Source organism: Rissa tridactyla, chromosome 7 (assembly GCF_028500815.1).
Source record: "Rissa tridactyla isolate bRisTri1 chromosome 7, bRisTri1.patW.cur.20221130, whole genome shotgun sequence".
NCBI classification, from domain to species: Eukaryota; Metazoa; Chordata; class Aves; order Charadriiformes; family Laridae; genus Rissa; species Rissa tridactyla.
This window is the reverse complement of record NC_071472.1, coordinates 30964023-30983457: the sequence shown is the minus strand read 5'-3', so window position 1 is coordinate 30983457 and position 19435 is coordinate 30964023. Positions and strand designations below refer to the sequence as shown.

At 40.9% G+C, this 19435-nt stretch overlaps 1 protein-coding gene across 4 annotated transcripts in view; it reads right to left on the bottom strand.

The window, feature by feature from the left end:
• The window catches only part of PARD3B (par-3 family cell polarity regulator beta), a 426608-nt gene that overhangs the window by 52134 nt on the left and 355039 nt on the right, over positions 1–19435 (bottom strand). The window lies entirely within an intron of this gene.

Sequence of the window (19435 nt, the reverse complement as noted above, 5' to 3'; positions counted from 1 at the left end):
TTTTGACCCTGATGAGCCTTCCAAAGCCTTACATCTGGACTTGTGCAACTGTGAAAGCTCAAGCTATACCTGGAAGGATTAAAAAAACAATCCTGAAAATGGCTAAGTATTCAAAAAAACACAGCCATATTGAAAATGAATACGTTAAAAGTTTCCCACAGCTATATCCAGCCCTGCTCTAGTCAGCACTGGGGTGAATACTGACTGTATGGCTCAGTAGCACTTACTGGCATTCACAGAAAATTGTTGTAGAATTTATTTGTGTCCGCCTCCTAAACTCAGACCATTGTTTCTGCAGCACTTCATCATATATTCTCTTAATCTGCAACCTTAACTCTACCTCACCAACAATGAGCTATAGAGATACAGGTTTACTCACATGAGCACAGACTCAGTGGAGCACCTCGTCACTCTGCACTCCACCACCAGCATGCCAGAATCTAGAGAAGCCTTTTATAGGATTTGCACAGCAAACTGAATGTGGAAAGCACATACAAAAGACTGGACATAAACCTATCAGTTCAATAACAAGTAGTTTCTAGTATCTAATAGCAATGTAGATTGGCTGGACATTCATTACCAATGAAGGGAAATTCCACGTGGGGTGCAAATGCAACTGACTATGCAGCCAGGACTGGAAGTGTTTGTTTGCAGCACCAGTATGTTTCCATGAAGAATCAAACACTTAAGTTACTTGCCTTCCCTGGATCCTAAATTATCCAGCCCTCTACTCTACGCAGTCCCAGAGGTTTCAGGCTTCTCTGGCTGATTTACCAAGCTCTTCCAGAGCATACAAAATTTTTCTCATGATCTGCCAAGACAGTGTAGAAAGCTTGCACAAATTCCGTGGACTATTGAGGAGGGGAAAAAAAAAAAAAGTACATTCCCTTTTCCCCTTGACTCCTTCCACAGATAAATGCCTCTGTTCCTTGCATGAATTCTTGTCAAATAGTGGAGAACCTTTTCCAGTTTGCAAAACCCTGGAACTGAGCACTAGCTAATGGGAGCTATCACTTAGAACAGTGGAGCTTGGTCCACAGCTCATGAGCAATACAATACCTGTGAAATCCCCTGACTTTACTTGTGAGTACAGATAAAGCATTTAATTAGGGCTGCTAACATACAGATAAGGCCCAAAGTGCAATGTTGTCCCTGTTGCTTTGCCAACATCATTACCCAAAGCAGCACCAGCTAAGAGAAGGAAACACTAAAATACAGGCAAGGGGTCTAGTTTGATTCCAGCCAATCTGGCTCCCTGCAGCTCTCTGCAAACTGTATTAGCACCTGCCACCAGGGGCCTGATGGCCACATACCCACTTTCTACCTCCAGGTATTTCGTCTGAAGAGATAATCTGAAAATACCATACATATTTTTTTCCCCTTTTTCAAATGCAGTCTGAGATTTACATTGTAAGAGGCAGTACGAGCAGCCTGTTCTGCATTTACTGGAGATCTCCTATAGGTGAACTTCCTTCTGCTTAAACCCATCTAGCCAGTAAGTGGAAGTAGGTGCTGCAGAGATCAAGCTGATTATATATTATTATATATTATACGTTGCAGCTTTTTCTTTGGCAAACCTCTGCCACACCATATTAAAGTACAAACCCTAACCATGAGAATGAGTAGGAACGTTTGAGTGAAAGATAGCAGCACATGGGAAGTTATCCATCTGGATTAGTGTGAAAACACAAGCATAATCTCTGTGGAAACAAGCAGCTCCGTGAAGTCTGATTTCCTGTTCTTCTCTCCTGTGAGTTCTCTGGTGTCCGATAATGGGACTGAGTTCACACTGCAGCCTTTCTCCCCAGCAAGGGCATTCATCTGGGTCTCTCTAGCAGGCTGCTTATTTTCATGAAACTTAGTGATCCAGTATCTTTTGAACACTGAATCACCTCTCAAGTCTGGTCAAAAATGGCCAGCAGGTTCAGAATTTGTTAAAAAGGTTGGGGGAACAGGTTGAAGAGGCTCAGTCAGCACATCAGCTTCGTTTTTTCAGGAAACAGTTAAAGCACCCCCCCCCCCCCCCTTCTCCATGACTGTTTACAGGCACAAATGTAAAAGACATTGGCTTTTGAAAGAGCTGCATATCTAGCTTACCATGAAAGTTCTACCCACTCCTGAGTAATGTGAGATGAATATGATGCCCTGTGCAATGCTCATGAAACAGTTCTGAATTTCAAGTTGGCTCCTGACAATTATGTGAATATATGAACCACATTCAAACTCACCAGATGAATTCAATCAGCACTGTGCAAATATCGCATACATAATCTATTAGTTTACCCCAAAGAAACTGAAGCATTGAATTCAAACAGAATGAAGTCATCAGTAATAAAAAAAAGAAACTGATAAGGCAATATTAAAAAAAAAAAACAACACAATTTTCCAAGATTTGCAGGGAAGATCATACATTGACTGTAAACTATTCTCCCATCTGCCTATAAATACATAATTAAAAAATATTGGTTTGATCAGATAGCAGTTCTCAGACAGGGAAACAGCAGATGAATACCAGTTCAAATGTTTCGGATGCATGACTATTTATACTGAAAAGGGGCCTGAACTTACGGAAGAAATATAAAAACAATACTCCAATCAAAGTCAATTTATATTAAGGAGACTTACGGAAGCTTTTCACCAAGCCTAGTAAGTAGAGCAAACAGATTTCTTTTACAGTAGCTTTACATTTAATGTAGTGCTCCCTCCTTGAGGAGATATAAATATTACAGTCCTCATCATACCTACAGTTTTGTGCAGATCTCACTTCCCTGACATGGCTCCCTGTGCTACATGTTCTTCAGAGAACCGTGCAACCACACATCTGCCATTCCCCTCCACCACCACGTGTTCCCAGGCTCTAACATTTAACGTACCCATGGACTTCTCAGTTGTCACAAGATCGTAAGAGAACCGTCCACTCCGTATTTTGCAATTGATTTCAGAACTATTTCCTAAAAGTATGCTACATGTAAAGAGACTGATTCAGAAGCAGCTGATACTGGGAGAGAACCTGAAACTTTTTAGGGAAGGTTTTAAATAACATCTATCTGGGGGAAAACCTCTGAGAAACTTTACAAAGAATTTAGCAAAGACTCAGATGATGATTTCAAACAACAGTGACAAGACCTGTCCAAAATCCCATGCCACAAACAATCTTAAAGAGAAGTTCAACAGTTCATTGAATAAGCTGCACACATTGCAAGGATTTTATTTTTTTTAATAGAAAAAATAAGTAGTAAATAAAGAGGAAAAAACACATCCCCATCAGCCATTCTGTAGTTTTGCTAGATACAATCCTTACAAAACCAAGGCTTTCTTCTGGCCTGGGAGAAAGAAAGAAAAAAAAAAATAGTCCATGCGATTGTTCTAACCCTCGCTGCTGGGGCTGTACTACCAACTAGATAAACAACCGCCAGAAATCACCATCTTCTGCCCTGTGCCTCAATCTGTCAGAGGCACCATACAGGTTCCACCTTGCCCACTGCGACCGTAAGGGCACCTGCTACGATGTTGGAATAGGCATCCCAAAACAAAAGGGAAACTGTAATTTGGCACAGATTTAGCTTCAAGCTAGCTCTAACATTACGTAAAATATGACTGTGAAATTTCATCCCGTCATCTCTGAAGAGATAGATGAACAAGCACCGTAGCAATAACATTATACACGCAATATGACAGACAAGTTATTTTTTCAAAGAATCAAAATATCATCATCAGTATTTAATACATATGGCTCAGGTTTTGCACCATAAAATCTTCCCCTGTTCTTCCTCTGAGTTGCTAATCTGTATTTCAATCATTCAGGTTAAAAATGTCATTTTTTAAATTAGTGACTTCTTACTGCAGCTCTCTAGATAATACAAAATTAAAAACAAGTGTTGCATGTACAGAGTAAGATGAACCACTTAAAGCTGTATATAAACATACATTTAAAGAGGCAATAAACATTTTGTTTCCAGTGGTTTTCCTAAACACATTAATATTGCACAGGGCTTTTTTGCCAGCCAGTTCTTTCAAACACAGATTTCACCCAGCTGACTGTCAGCCTCTACACAAACAACTGGGGCTTCCAAGTTAAAAAAAAAAAAAAAAAAAAAGAAAAATAAAAATGATTCTTTTAGTGAATTTTCCACTAACAAACAAATCCAAGACAAAACGTGATTCACAGACTCAAGAGAATGGACAATCTTCCATTCACAATCTGCTATAAAACAAAACTAATTTTATATCCTAAAAGGAACATAGTGGTCTGCAAAGATATACAGTATAAATGAGTCCAACAGAGCATGTAAGAGTATCTTTCACTTAAGATAAACTTTTATTTTGAAGTGATAACAAATAAATATTTGAGTATGTTACTCTCTCAGTTCCAGCCCTTGTCTTTCTACCCTGAAGTATTACATTGCTTATGAAGATTTTTCTGCAACCTCAGTAGTAAGAGGGAATAAAAAGAATGGTGGGAAGCGATAAAAAGAAAATCAATGATAAGAACATAATTCTGCAATATTTCAGCTTTCATCTTTGTCAAGCACCAAGAGAAAGAGAGTTTAGGAAGAAATGAACAACTGTTGTTTTCATATGCACTTGAGTAAATGAATAATACTGCAATGAAGACTTGCCAGAAATACCTCGTTGACATCACCGATATTGCCTTGCAGGCTCAGGACTCATCTTTGATGCTCAGCCAGAGCCAGCCTGGGTTTTGGCTATACACACCCCACGCTGAGGACCCAACTTAGGAACTATGTCTTTCTAGCTACTGGAACCATGCAAATGGTTTTATTGGTCTCCGTAGCACTTGCTTTCCTGCTCTGGGCAAAAATACACCCTATGTATAGACAATTACTGTCTTCATCAACAGAGAGGGACCCCACTTAGGACACTTGATTTGGAAAACAAACTACGCTGAAGAAGCTATTTACACTTATTTGAGTTTATTTGAATGTGTACACTAAAGTCCCCGAGTCTTAACCTGCTTTACAGTATTTAAAAAAGTCGTAACCGTGCTTCAGCAGAACATACGCTGTCACCTTTCAATTCTTCAGGCTAACATAAAAGCAGTACTATCACTTCTGTCCAAAAGGTCAAAGACTCCTAGGGCAGCACATGACTACCATTTGTCTGGATGTAAATTGAGCCCTACTGACCCTGTAACATCGCTACTGACCTCTTGACATTAGGAGCTTAGCAGAAAGAAAGAAGATGGTATTCTTAGGTTCATACAGACTGATTAGGAAGAAAGAAGGAAAGAGAACCTTGCATGATATGATTTAGCAGTGTCGTTAACCTTTTCTTTCCCCAAATAACTAATAATATGTTTACAGAAGCCTCAAAAGAACGATTTGAAGATTGAGACCAACAGATTTGTATCACTTTCAGTTTTTCCAAACTGTTTATAAAATATCTCTCAGTGGCTTGACACAAAGCATCCTTTTACAGTTCCCTCCTTTCACATGACATACAACACCTTTTCCTGTTTGTCATGGCAGATGGCCTAGACATTCAGATGAGCATCATCTTTTCAATCCAGGCCACTTCACATCTCCATCACTCTCGTTAATAACTTACAGTTGACTACAGCTGGCCAGAAATAAGGGAAGGTATAGCCTAATTTGTTGCTTTACAGAAACTGAGATTTAACTTCACTGTAACAGCAGATATGGTATGTACTACTCTAACATTAACAGGTTATTTGCAATCGAGTAGGAATGAAACAAAACAAGGGGACATTTTCTTGTTTGTAGCCAGCTTGTCATCTTTACTTCAGAGAAGAGACTTTTTTTTTTCCTTTTTTTCTGCTCAATGTGTTGTGCCTCATCAAGGAAGGCAATCACCAGATTTTAACTAATAATAATAAAAAAAAAAGACGCCTTACAGTTCAAGCTGGTTAATGGCAATGTCTGTTTCTGGCATGTGACCAGTTTACTGCTGTCTTGTTGATCCGAGATGTGCACGTGTCTCTGAAGGGCTAGGAAAGCAGGGAGATTAGGGACTCGGCTGCTGACAACAACCAAACTCTCTATAAACAATACACAATGAAAATAATGAAAAACAGATTTTCCTGGTATTTTCAGTAGCCTCTAGACAATGCAACAGTTTCTGGTTTCTTCACTAAAGATGATATCAATTATGCCTTTTATCCATCATGCAGAAGTCACGTGTGAGGCATAATTCTCTCCAAGGTAATTTCTTCTGGATTTACAGGGCAAAGTACTTAAATTGCCTTTTTTGGCACTTTGTATTACAACACGGCTTGGGAGGGGGTATTTTACTTTACTGATGTAAAGCAGCTGGCATATTTACAATAGATAGGTCACATCAACACAGAGCAGATTTTCAGCCCTGCAAACTCCATTTACAGCAGCTTTAACAATTCAACAAAACAAACGCTGAATGCTAAACTCTTGCATGGAAACGTAGCTCTATTTCTTAACGGCTATCACACCTGCCTGCAACTGGCAGCTACTTTTTTTCACTTGCAGACTATTGCTTTTTGCACTACAGTTTATTAAACTTATTGCTAAAGCTGAAATAATAAGTACTTTACAGACTTCCAATGAATTAGCCATTCAAGAGTCCCTCAGGAATTCCCTTTAGCACACACAAAGCGAAGGCAGGAGGGAGAGAAGGTGACAATTCAGTGCAGTTTCAATTTCTGTACTCCCTTGTGAGGGAAGAATCGACAACCTAAGAATTCTCTCACAGGAGATGCTGCTGCCCGCGTTCTAAAACATATATTGTTGAAAACTACAAAGCCCGGAGAAACTACCCGTCTTTCTCCCAGAAATTAGCTCTCCAAGTTTCACACTAGAGACTATATCCTGCTCTTCATTACACACGTACAAATCTATGCCACTGGCAGAATGGCAGCAACTAATCCTCTATGTGGTTTGTTTTTAGAACACCTGGCCCAGGTACAAATGAGGTAGAAATCTCAACCTCAGCTAAAAAAAAAAAAAAAATAGTCTCTGCGTCTGTAATCCTTTACAGATATAGTTTGCGTTAAAGAAGAAAAAAAAGAAAAAGAAAAAAGAAAGAATTCATTTATACCATGTGCAAAGCATCAGAGAAAAGCATAGATCCCAGCCAAAATGCATCCTTACCATAAAGGGGGCTTTTTTGAGTGTTTTTAATGAATGGTCACTGTGAGGATAACATTAATCCAGCCTTAGGACTTTTACGGGAAAAAAATACAAACGTAATTTATCTTTTTTAACTGTCAGCTGCATTTCTAAAGCTTTAAAGTCTGTAGCTTCCAGCAGCCTTTTGTCTTTCTGCCATGGCAGGAATATCTTGGACAGCTGTAAGAGCTTTGTAAGCTATCTTTCTCAAAATCCATTAGCTAATTCAAGGAACCTAATTAGAGCTGCCATTTTGATGGAGCATATTGAATGCTCTGTATAAACTAGTAACACCATCAATGTTTATTAAAAATTGCAAGAACCAAAGCTCTCAGTTCCGTATAAATATTAATGGACAGATACACAATACTTATTGAAATATAGACGGCGTTATGTCCACAGAAATACTCACAGGTACACTTAAAACCCAGTGTGATGCATTTACTCACAAAGGCTGAAGTACAGAAGGAAAACCTAGGGACAATTTTACACAAACTGTTGAAAATTGACCGGCTTCCATTTACACTATCCTTATGTGCATTAAAGGAAGCAAAGCATACTAAAGATGATTTGTTTCTTGTGTTTTTCCTGAGTAGTATGCTGACAATTTGGAGTGTATTTTGAGCTTACCTCAAGAATGCACTCCAGCTGGAACCGTTTTATAGCTCCTCTTAAACCAGCCACTCCAATCACTGTACTCTGTAGACATTTACACATATTCCAGTACTACACTGTTTAAGGGCATCCAAAGATTCAAAGGGAATTTGCACTGTAGAGCTAAAACTCAAATTTTGCTGTAGACAGCAACAAAATCGGTGAAAGGAGCCAGACATCTGGAGCAATGCTCTCCTACGTTCTGCTATGTAAAAGCCCAACTACAATGAAAAAGCAACTTGCAGACAATGCTACAACACATGAAATACTGACCATTCTAAGAATGTATCAAAGACCTCATTAGGTTAAGCTGTACAAGCATATGCCTTTGGCTGCAGAAATAAAAAGTTTTCTGGCTACTTCACAGCTTCGTTTTTAACTTGATACTTCATAAATGGAACTGCAGAAAACCTCATATGTTACCATTTCAATCTGACGTACACTTTATACGCATCTAACGGTGCCTGGATTCTATTTATATGTACAACTAAATATACGTGCACAGAAAAATCATCAGATTTGCTACAGAAAGACAGCAGATGTTCTTATTAAGCCACTGGCACATGCAAGGTGAAGCATGTAAGCCTTATAAGGAAAGCATTTAACGTTCCAACTACAAGCTAAAGAAAAGCAAAGACAACAAATGAAATTATTTCTAACATATTTCGCTAGCCGCGAGTGCAATGCACAGCAAAAGGAAGGCACCGTTGAGCACGTCTGAATGACTCTTACAATACACGGGGCTTCTCACAGAGGGGAGTATAATCCACATGCACTCTTTGGAACATCCAAACTCCAATATTAATGATCCAAAGTTCACTTCTTCTGAATATATACTAAAATGACACATGAAGCATTTAACAGATGTGCAAGAGAAACAGGCTTCATTATATTTTCTACACTGTAGTAGTGCAAGGGGCTAAAAATCTTATGACAATCTTACCATGGGGACAAATCCTGAAGGAAATTCATTTTAGTTCTCTGACAGAGCGGTATTTCCAAACTACAACTGAGATCTGAGCAGTTTCACAGGAACACGCTCAAAAGTCAAAACATCAGTTACCGCTATCTTCTCTCAGGAATCATATATGGCAAATTTAGCTTGTGGTTATTGCTCAACAGAAACCCTGCCAGATGCTGAAGCGGCTGATGGATTTTGCGAAGTTCTGCCGCCTTCAAGGCCACCTTGCCCACCCTTCCAGCAGCCCTCTTCCTCGGGCACCTCTCCCCCGTGCAGCTGGGCTCCTCGGAGCACATTCCTTCAACTAGCTTTCATCACAAGCTCCGCATCAACAGAATTAAACACTTTTTAAACCGAACTGCATTTCGGAGAAATAGTTCTCAACTCAGGGGCCTAAAGTTAGCAATGTAACTTTATTACTTTTACTATGCAGGAAGCTCCTGGACTTCCAGACATGCACAGCTCTTCTAACTCCTCCTCCTCATGGCTGCAGCTCCACTGCACCTCTGAAATTACTCCCGATTTTCCACTTGGAGAAGTCAGGGCTGATTTTCAGGTGTTTAAGATTGAAAGTAAGCCCTAGTCCTTTTCAGTAACTGTTTTGAAAAATGCTAAATTAAAATAGAAAAACCAAGGTAATGGAATTTTCAAACTACACACAACCATTTCCTGGGGTATCTCACCTGGAAGAGGAAGAGCAAACCTATCGCTCTGCATTTGGGTGGGAAGTCCCAGAAATGCTAAAGCCAGCGTTCTCGTTCAGGCCCATCTCTGTCCCTAGAGAATGATTCTCATATGGTTTCAACTGCCGTGTTTAGAGACACCCCTTACATATCCTTCCACATCTGTTTTTGTCTTGCTCCCTTCATTCCCTGCTCTCATCCTGATGTTTGGAAGTCTTTCCCTTTATACCTTTCAGCCAAGGATGCCAATTTCCTCCAACCATTTACTGGCTCCCCATACAAGCACATCCCTGTCCCACAGGCTGCTCTAGTACAGAAACACCTCCCCTGGTGTGCCTGGGTCAGCGTTTCTCCTTCCAGCACTCCTTGAAACCCATCTCTCAGAAGCATTTCACAAAGCAGTCTGCCAATAATGATGAGGCCATAGGTGGCTTGGGGCACCCAACAGCACTTCTTCCTTTCTGCACTGGTTCAAATGAGCGTGCTCATGTCTAATGCACTAACAGAACGTTAAACTTGCACTACCGGTAAACTTCTCTCTACTCTGAAACACCCACTTATTGCCCACAACTCCGCCCTGACCCAGCACTCTTCCTTTATTGTCCCCATCCTCTGGCTGCTCCAGCAATCCTGCCTCCTTCTCTGTTCCTATTCTTGTCCTGCCCATCCATGGCATTTCTTAGGCTTCTGCGTTCAAATCAGCTCACCCTTCCGCTCCCTGGAAGGTGGGGTGTATGGGCAAGGAGACACTGATCATGCCCTGTTCACCTCATCCTTCATTCCTGGACCAGGAACCTCTCTGGTCCCTGCAGCAGCCAGGAGAACCTACTACTGGAAAAGCATGTGTAGGCTCTGGCAGTTCAGGATGAGCACTTTTGGTGAAGTCAGGAGCCAAGTTTCTATCATGTGTGTGGGAAGTACTCTAAATCTTATAACTTAGTCAATTTGTCAGTGTTCAAAGGGTGGCAAAAAGGCAGAGTCTGGTATAAGACTAGGCTGTGTTCCCTTCCTAAATATAAAGCCCCCGTCTCAGCGTATGGAAAGACTACAGCTTCTTATTGAAAGAATCATATGCTGCTTATTTTTACTTTTTACAGAGACAAAACAACCCCTTGTCTTCTCCCTTCAGCACCCCCCAAAACAGCTACCATCATGTTCCATAAAAATTCAGCTTCAGCACGCCTCCTACATAGGCATTTTCAACCCAAATGGTTGACTGCTCTTTATTAACAGGTGGAAATACAGTTTTCCAATGGAAGTCAGGCCAGCAACTCCCCTCACACAACGGGTGCAGCCCAGGTTTGTATGGCTGTCCCCATCCCTGCCCTGTAGTACTGCGGGCTCCCTGGTCCAGCCACTGGCTGCGTGCTCCTGAAGGCAGCATAAAGCTGGTTTGCTCCTGGCATCCGCGGGATGAGCACCCCTTAACAACAACCACCAGGCACCTTTGAGGTACAGCCTGGTAAGCACATAGTACTCCTGCATGTGCTCCAGATTAAGCTGTAGTCAGCTTAATGAGAGACTTAATTGATGAGTGCTACTTCCTTCACTTGTCCATTAAGATAAGTACAGCACATGGACATTTCAACCCATCAAAGACAAGAAAATGCATTAATTTTGGTTTTCTTAGAGCTGTTAATAAATCTGACACTGTCTGGCAGTTTTCTTCATTTCCTACCATTTGACAGATACTGTGATCACAAGTTACAGAAGATGTTTTTCCTCTGAAATTATCACTCTGGGAATACAAGCCGGAAGGAAACTTTATCAAGATACTGAGAAGCTGGGTATCGTTTTTATTTTTAACTTTTTGTGGTTGGTTTGTGAATATCTCAATGTGATAAAAAAATAAATTCCATCCGGTACTATTAAAAACACATATACACACACATACACTCTACAAATGACTGTATTACAGCAAATAATCACACTGTGTATTTATTAGTAAAAGTCAGTATTCCTCTCGTATAATCAGCCTGGCTCTACTTAGACCCCTTTTACTGTAAGAACTCCTGCAACTGTTTTCTTCCTCTTTCTCTCTCTCAAGTTGACATTTGTATGGAATCAAGAAAAATCTTCCTTAATAATTTTTCATTACTAATGGCTTTTTTTGGTATGTGTATTTGGGAGGAGGGAAGGCAAAGGGCAGGAAAAAGCAGCTTTAAGTGCTCTGCAAATGATCCTCCTGAATCTGGGCCTCATAAATCCGATCAAATGTTATATTTCATCAATAGGCTGGAAAAGCTTTTTTCTCTGCAATGATGAAGCCTGGCTTTAAAATTTATGGTTTCATTTTAGAAATGGACTATAAAAAGAGTCTGACTTAGCTGTCTATCAACTGTAGCTGACATTAGCAAGTTAGGTGTGGACTTTCACAACGTTATATGTATTTTTTTATTTATTATACATGTACATACATACAGAGATATAGGAGGACATGCATATCACTGTGGGTTTGTGCACGCATAAGGACGCAGCTGGCTTTTTTATTTTTAATTTTGTCTTAAAAAAGCATTTTCTTCCAATGCAAGAGGATCTGAGATATTCAGCAGATTAGATTGCAAAGTGATAAAGGTGTCCAGACCAGAGTTGGCTCAAAGATCTGCAGCAACAGAAGCAAATTGCATTTTCCTGCCCAAATGATCGAGATAAAGCAGTTTATTTTGTTCTCATTCGTGGGTTGGTAAAATGCAATTCGGCAATGGCAGAGCAAGTTTCGTGGGGAGGCAGGGAGGGTTTCAATAGGCTGGGGGGAAAAAAAGAGGAGGAGGGCAGGAAAGAATCAAAACGGTTCAGGTGACGGAAGACAATTAGCAAAGGACTGATAGATTCAGGAAGAGGGGGTGCAGACCTTCTGCACCTCTCATGCATGGGGAAGGAGACAGACCCCCCTGCCTCTGTGCAACTCCTACTTCTACTCCCTTCCACAAGCCCTGGAAAAAGAGTTCTGCCTCCCCAAAGAGCGGCTCCTACTTACTCTCCTGCAGTCTCCAGGGAAGGTGAGTGCTGAGAATGTGCCTCCTATTCCTGTTGATGCCAATGTTGATGGGAGCCATGTGAGTGCCACAGCTGGCCTCTACAAGCCCAAAAGCTTTATCTGGCAGCCACAGCAGCAGCTTCCTCAGATGGAGGAGGAGACAGTCTGTGCGTGCTGCCGAAACACCCACTTCTCCTCTCCGGCCTCACCACCAGAGCTGGAGGTCTGCAGCCAGTGACTACTACTTAGTTTCCCCTATGCTTAAAGGCAGCCTCAAAGTGCTAATAGATAATTAGTAATGCTTCTAATAGAAGCATTACTGCTCCCCCAAATCCTCATGCTTGAAAAAGCAAACCACGTTCAAAAAAACCCAACAGAGAAATAAAGTGACATAGCCGCAGCTGGAGAAAGTGAAGCTACACTCAGAATGTTGGGGACCCCATCTCTCTCGATCCGCTACAGAAGAACCTAGTTTCCTAACTCAGACAATCCATGATGGATTATGTGAAAACAGCAAATCAGATCACGCTGTTGAGGCATTATATGAACTAAACAGAAGAGCAGTTAATCTAAATCTCATGTGGGATGGTTATTATTGTGTGTTGCTATTGTTGCTGCTGAGTCCAGCTATAACATCGGTTTTGGTGGCAACACACAGAAAAACCTGAAAGTCCTGTTCCTCATTATAAAATGTGGAGAAATCTTGCCCTGGGGAACATGGTCAAAGCTCATAAGTGATTACTACAGAAAAGGTTGGGGGGAGTGGTTAATGGTAAATGTATTCTGAGTCAAGACCAAGAAAACAAATCTCTTCTTCCATTGCCTCTGTTTCGCAACACAAACAAGATGAATAAATAAAAGAACCTGTTCATGGATGCTGAGGATGTGTTATACCGTGGCCTCAGTTCACTCCTGAAATACCCTGTTGGGAGGACATTCGCCAAGGTTCCTGTCGCCAGCCCCACTGGGGACAGTGGAGGGAGGCACTGGAGCAGCAGGCAGCGAGGGCAGGACCCCACTGCTGCTCCTCTAGCACACCTGCTCCAGGAGCCTCTGCGGACTGTCGAAGGAACCTGGCTCTGTCACCGCGGTCAGTGATGGCACATGCTAGCAAGGGATAATCACTCCTTTGGTATTATCAAGCAGCGGAACACGTAGGGGAAATACCACCTCATCCACTTTCCCCAAATAAAAATGTGTTCTGCTTCCAGCACTACGTTTCTCCTGTAAGTATACAAAATACATTGTGCCTACACCAATTTATGGAAATGAGCTGAAACTGCCTCTATTTCCACAAATGGGTATTTGTATTAACAAAAGGAACTTTATCAAAATTTGATCTATAGACAGCACACCTCTGGTATTCCACATTTTTTACTAGAAGGAGGTATGTAGCAGCGTCACATCACATGAGCAGAAGTTACTTAAAAAAATAAAATCTTGAAATGTTTCAGATTCATACATATTAACCCCATTTAACAATGAAATTGAAAACAATATTGACATGATAGTGTTTTCAAACACAAACACGCTTATTCCAGAAGACATCACAAATATATCTAGCAGTATATTTCTTTCCATAGTTTTCCCATATGTTTCTCCTTGAAGGCTTCAAAATAATCAAACAATTCAGCTTTTCCTGTAACTCATGGACTTTTTCAAACCTGAATTAACTCTTCTATACACAAACATCTTTTTGCCAGTCTGCAAAGAGAAGCTGATGGCACTGCTCAAATTTTTAATTTTTTCCCTTTTCAAAATATTTTCATCTGATTTCCCCCTCCCCCCAAAGGATGCTTTTTAAGTTTTGTTATTCCTTCTTCTTTCCTTGTCTCTTTATTTCCCCAGCTCTTGCCTGAGACTCATCTCCAGCTTTTCTTTTCTTTTTTGTATTTTGCTTGAGCTCTTATGACCTGTTTACAAAGAAAAAACCCACAGAGCTCAAGGGCTAATGTTTTACCCCTTACTCACTATCCCGTATCTGGCTGCAGTCAACAGCAACCAGAATTCATCATCATCAGTGGATTTTCAGTGACATGCACTGTATTTGCTCAGATAATGGCCCCATATATTGCCTTTGAAACGAGGGTGTGACCATTACTTAGGGATATTCTCAAGAGTCAGTAATTGGCATTGCTGCGGGACATGTTTGCTTTGTGTTTTGAAGGCAGACCTGCAGAAAAGCAAGCTTTGAAGTTTTTTTTTTGGATGGTACTGTGCTCTCAGAAGGACACACCAATAGTAACGTAAGCACCATCACCTTTGGATTGGAGCAGGCCATTTGCTAGCTGGTCTGGAGCACAGGGGAGGCACAGGCATACGCTGCCTCTGAAAGGTCAGGCAGACACATGAGGGTACAAGACCTTTCCAAATTCTGTAGCGAGGGCCAGGATAAACAATGTAGGCTGGAGTGGCCTCACTCCAGCTTCTGACAGGTATCTTTCTTACCTCCACATAGTTTTGAGATGGCCTTCAAATCTTTCATGACCGTCTCTGGGACACCTGCAGACAAAACACCACTGCAAGGTCCTCATCAGAGATACAACTCTCCTTGCAATAGGCTCTGCACAGATGTGTAATAAAAAGACAGTCCTGTTCCCACACAGCACAATGACGGAAACAGTAAAAGCAGGTGGGGGAGCGCAAGACAGTATGGAAACGATACTGGTTTGCAGGATGCCTGACAGCAATACTCGGTGTTTCAGGAAGGAGGCAAATGTAACATGCCTATACAGGCTCCAAAGACAATTTCAGAGTTTCTGAGCCTCACTGCTGTTTAAGGTGACTACAGACAGACAGCATACCATTTGCTTGATTTAAAAGAACTCACAACTAGGTAGAGCTACTGGACTAATGGGACCAAGTCACTTTGGTGCCAGGTAACTGTAAAAAGTGTGCACAGAATACCTGTGAGAATGCAGCCTCCAAAATTACTATTTCCAGTGTAGGATAAATGTCCATCCACTTCTCTAGCCCTTAACTTTGTAAGCTCGCCAACTGAGCGCAAACGTGGATCACAGCCTCCATTTCTGGAGCAGGAGAGATGGACATGCTGTATCCAGTCCAGTTCTGTTCACTTGTCCCACCTGGAGAGAGGAAAGCAAGCCAGCCCACCAAGATCTGGGAGAAGAAGGAGGAGAGATCACTTCCATCTGCTGTATTTTTTCTGTAATGGCCAAGGTTTAAAACCCCATGGATGTGCATTATCACTGACTTAAGCACAGTGACCGTATGATTTTTCCTTTCCTCATTTTTTTCTATTCAAGTATATTCTCCATTAATGCACAAAATTACCCTTTTTCCCCCCCATCTAATCCACTGCTCCCCATGGGACAGCCATTAAAATTGATTCATGAATACACTACACTTACAGGCAAAAGTGGGAACGGAGAAACCCCCTCCCCATCATGTCCGTCTCCAGGAGGGAGTGTGAGATACATTGAACAAAGAACCCTCAGATCTTCTGGCACACAGCTTAGAAATCAGAATGTGATTTCCAGTCTGTATCTCCTGCTTCATTACAAAAGATATGGCCCTTAAAATAGGCAATTGGCTTTGACCAGTAATGTTTCAGCCTCTAGCTTCTAGTTTAGTTTTTGTTTTTTTTTTTTGTTTTTTTTTTTTTTCCCCTGTAGATTCCACACTGCAGCAGGCGGCTTCCCTCCCTCCCTCCCTCCCTCCCTCACTCCCCCCAGTCCTCCCCACAACCCCAGCTGCAGCAGTGAAGACACCTAAAGGATTCAGGCAGCTGGACAAAATGCAAGACTCTGGCTCTCAGGCCTCATCTGTGTTACACTCCTTTCACTCCTCAACACACATCTGGATTTGACAAAGTCATGCTTATCAGACAGATGAGCAGATAGTCTGCTATCTGTGCTGTGGTGCAGAATTAGGTCAGAAGAGCATTCTGCCAGCTTGTGTTTTGCTGTTTAATCCTGCATAGAATAGTTGCGGAGACAGCAATAAAGGACAACTCATCACACTAATGAAATTCTTCACCCGCTAAATCCTGGTCAATTTTCCAACCTTGAGAGGAAAATGAAATAAAAATCATATGTTACTACTATTTAACTGCATATTCCAATAGCATAAACTTATGAGAATACAACTGAGGCCAGGAGGCAAATTTATTTTATAAAAATAAATCATGTTTGAGGGCAAACTGAATGTTATAAAAATAAAATCTGAAGAACGGTAGTTCTCAATGTTTAAGCTGTCGTTTTTTGTGATGCCATAGCTGGGTCTTCCAACCGGCCTCGCCAGATGGCCACGTTGGTCACCATCAGAATAGCAGTCTGGAAACAAGTGCCCTACAGCCCTGCCTCAGCATCTGAGCTGGAATGCACTCTGAGGCAGCAGTTCTGTACTCACAGTTCAGAGATATTCCCAGTGCACTTGCTTAAGAATTCCTGAAATTTGTGAAGAGATTAAAGCCAAACTTCTGGTCCCATAGAGGTCAGGGAAAATAACCGAATGTCGATTACTAGCTTTTAAATGTTAATCATCGCTACTCACACTAAAACCTTGTTATACCAAACACAACCCCTCTCCACACCAGCACGTAGTATGAAAATCTGCTTAAAAATACTATTTTAAAAACAAGGAATTTTCTCCTAAGCAGTAGGTAAGCTCAGCTGCAGAGGATTCCAGCACCTACATACAATTTATTGTTTCATGGAGACCGTGCAACCATTCCTCCTCTTACATACCACTGTGCAAATCAGTGTGTTAGTGATGCTTTTGCAAAGAGGGTTTGACAACAATAGAGAGTCCCCAGCCTGCTAAATAAGAAGTGACAACTCCATTTGAAAGCTGTCTCTGGATGTGTTTTATGTGCAGAAATTATCTGTGACAGTTCAGATCAAAATAGAGTTTTCATTTCATGTGGGAGGTAAATGGACGGTAGAATAGGTTACTTTAAATGCTGTAGTCTAGTCCAATTAATGTTTCAGACTTTTTTTGTATGGATTTCTTCCGTATTCTGTGCTCTAAACTTTGGGTAAAAAAAACGTAAACCTCATTTTGTCAATAGCATGATGCGAAGAACAGGCCAAAAGGTAATAAAAGTGGTTAACAAAAACAGTCATGCAGAAGTATGGCAAAAAAAGCTCAAGTTACAGTAATCTGGCTGTGAAACTAATAAGTATAAAACAGAAAAGAAAACATCACTTCATCATTCTTTCAGGGAGAACCAGGCAGGGGAATCAGTTCTTATTTCCCACCTCAATCAACAGAAATTTTGCCACTTACTTTGATGGAAACTGGACTTGCACACCAGTCGTCTTTCCGAGCAGCAGATACAACTCCACATGCTATCATTTGCCTTTCAGATTGCACAACACAAATTTACAATTTCTAGCTTATGTAACTGTACCAACGACAAAATTTATACTTCAAAAAAATGTCAGATCCAAGATATTGCTTTGGCCTCTGACGCAAGGTTGCAGATTTTCATGTTTTGCAGAACATCATACCTGCTGATTTGTTCGAAGATATGCCCCATTAAGTACCAGGCACACTATGTTACTGGAAATAAGACAGGATACAATATGAAAGCATTAATGATTTCATCTGTTCTTGTATCCTTTTATGTACTGTGGCAACTGCTGCGATCTTATCATATACAGTCACTATCACGTTACTACCTACATCTACAGAAAGGATGCATCCACTACCAAATTTATGTGTTTATCTAAATTCAGATGTGCACTGTCACTTTTCTTCCCAGTAAACACAAATTCACATTTATTACCTGCAAATCAATCAGCTGTTTTCTGACCCATTTTAAAGAAACATGTTTTCTTAAAAGGTCTGGAGCCACTGCTGTGTTACTGAAGCACAACAGTGGCTCTTCATGTAGAACCGAAGGGAGCTGTGCTGATTCAGTGCCCGTAGATTCCTAGCTATCTTTTTCAAAGTCGCTGGGGAAACCAGTGGTTCATACATTATATTTTAAGTGTAAGCACAAAGTATTGTTAGTAGAGAAGGTACAGACTCACAAATGAGTGATCTCATCCCAAACAAGGGCCCACAAAGCTTACATAATCTATTTTGTTTATTGCACACTTCAAACAATACATATTTTGAATCTTTTCTGAGAAACAGCATTTTTCTTGGCATGATTTTCAATTTCCACCCACTTGGAAGAGCAGGTGTCTTTACGTATCATCTCTCTACCCTGGGAATAAAGAAAACATTTAGAATAAATGTCGAAGTTGCTTTCCTAAAGTCAAGGGACATTAATTTAAGGTTCCATGGGCATTACAGAAGAACAGACCTCCACTATAAATGCACTGAGCTAGTAAAAACATTAACTGAGACAAAGCATTCAGAAGATAGGCGACCTCAGTATCTCTACCAGCCAAAGACTGAATGCTGGTAATCTTATTCCTCAGAGGCAGGTTTTAACACAAAAGAGAAATTAACATCTATCTATGCACTAGGGTCTTGAAAAGAAAAACAACAGAACAATGAAGCTGCTCAGACATCTGGTATATTTTCCATAGCTAATAGTAATGAGATAGCGGGCAGAGTGCAGATTAAAGGTGAAAAGGTATGAAGGAATACTGTTAATCATTTCAGAAGCCACACAGATATGTAAAAAAAAAATACCAGTACTCAGGCTAATGCGTCAAAATTTTGGGAGGAATTTTCGAGCACTTATCGTATTTAGATTGATAATCTATTTGTAGTGACGCTCAAAGAAAGAGAATTAGACTTCTGCCTATTCATTTTTGGAGACAGAACATGTCACTAAGTACAAGAGACTTTTCAAGCTCTGTAGCAAAGAGGTCAAAGCATCACCACTGATGCAGACAGTGGTATTTACAGAGAAAAGGAGGAAAAGATCAATCTCTTCCCCCCAGTCCCCTTTACTCTCCCTCTCTGAAGCAGCCGCTGCTTAAACATTGCCATTGTATACAGAGGCACAAAATAATTGCCTCCTGCTTTTTTTCAAATCAGGGACAGCAGAAGATGTTAGAGGAAGAAAACAACACCTTATTCAAGTGAAGGACTGCAGACTGTCTGCTTGTAATTT